The sequence below is a fragment of the Cebus imitator genome, unplaced genomic scaffold, assembly GCF_001604975.1.
Source record: "Cebus imitator isolate Cc_AM_T3 unplaced genomic scaffold, Cebus_imitator-1.0 Scaffold474, whole genome shotgun sequence".
NCBI lineage: Eukaryota > Metazoa > Chordata > Mammalia > Primates > Cebidae > Cebus > Cebus imitator.
Window position 1 is genome coordinate 632,539 of NW_016107789.1, and position 1,921 is coordinate 634,459.

The following is a 1,921-nucleotide window of genomic DNA, read 5'->3' on the forward strand; positions in this document are numbered from 1 at the left end:
CTCTGTGTTGTAGCACAAAAGCAGCCACTGATAATACATAAGCAAATAAACATGGCTGTGTTCTTTTTTAAAATTATTTTTATTTTTATTTTTTGAGATGGAGTCTCGCTCTGTTGCCCAGACTGGAGTACAGTGGCACCACCTCAGCTCACTACAACCTCCGCCTTTCAGGTTCAAGCAATTCTCCTGCCTCAGCCTCCAAGTAAGTAGCTGGGACTACAGGTGTGCGGGCCACCACACCTGGTTAATATTTGTATTTTTAGTGGAGACAGGGTTTTGCCATGTTGGCCAGGCTGGTCTCAAACTCCTGACCTCAAGCGATCTGCCCACCTCGGCCTCCCAAACTGTTGGGATTACAGGCATGAGCTACTGTGCACAGCCATGTGACTGTTCTAGAAAAACGCGAGTGAACTTGGAGGCCATCTCAGAACTCTGCCTACTCCTAGCTCTCACCTGAAAAATTAAATCAGATGATATAACAGTAGAACATTACACACTCAGAAGAAGAAATATGCTGTATTTGGCATACTCCTTGCTTGGAGGATAGACATTTAAAACACAGCTCCATAAACATAAAGTTTTGTTTTGTTTCATTTTAACTTTTATTTTAGGTTCAGGGGTACATGTGATGGTTTGTTGCATAGGTAAACTCATGTCATGGGGGTGTGTTGTACAGATTATTTCATCGCCCAGGAATTAAGCCCAGTTCCCAATAGTTAGCCCCTTTCTGCTTCTGTCCCTTCTCCCATCCTCCACCCTCAGGTACACCACAGTATCTGTTATTTCCGTCTCTGTATTCATAAATTCTCATCATTTAGCTCCCACTTAAAAGTGAGAACATGTGGTATTTGGTTTTCTGTTTCTGCATTAGTTTGCTGAGGATAATAGCCTCCACCTCCATCTCTATCCATGTTTCTACGAAAGACACGATCTTGTTCCTTTTTATGGCTGCACAGTTATCTACAGTGTGTATGTACCACATGTCTTTATCCAATCTCTCATTGATGGGATTTAGGTTGACCTTGCTATTGTGAATATAAATATGTTTTTGTTAGAGTGAACAGTGCTGCGATGAACATTCATGTGCATGTGTCTTTATGGTAGAGTGATTTATATTCCTCTGAGTATATGCCCAGTATATACCCTCTGAGTATATACCCTGGCCCTTCTTTTTTCGTCCCATTTTTGTTACACATGTTGTATGTATATGTACTACAAATCCAACAATACATTCTTTAAATTAAATGATTATTACATCTTATATGTTTATTAAGGAAATGACAAAAATGTAGAGCAAGTATATATTTATAGAATCTGTAATGGGATTGCTGGGTTGAATGGCAGCTCTGCTTTTAGCTCTCTGAGGAATTGCCATACTGCTTTCCACAATAGTTCAACTAATTTACACTCCCACCAACAGAATATAAGCATTCCCTTTTCTCCGCAACCTCACCAGCCTGTTGTTTTTTTACTTTTTAATAACTGCCATTCTGACAGGGTGTGAGATGGCGTCTCATTGTGGCTCTGATTTGCATTTCTCTAATGATCAGCGATATTGAGCTTTTTTCATATGCTTTTTGGCCACATGTATGTCTTCTTTCAAAAAGTGTCTATTAATGTTCTTTGGCCACTTTTTAATGGGGCTCATAAACACAAAGTTAATGTGAAAGTCCTGAAGAATCAATTTTTTAGTCTCGCTCTTGTTGCCGAGTCTGGAGTGCAGTGGTGCCATCTTGGCTCACTGCAACCTCTGCCTCCCTGGTTCAAGTGATTCTCCTGCCTCAGCCTCCTGATTGGCTGGGATTACAGGCATCTGCCACCACACCAGGCTAATTTTGTATTTTTAGTAGCGATGGGGGTCCTGATGTTAGTCAGGCTTGTCTCGAACTCCTGACCTCAGGTGATACACCCGCCTCAGCCT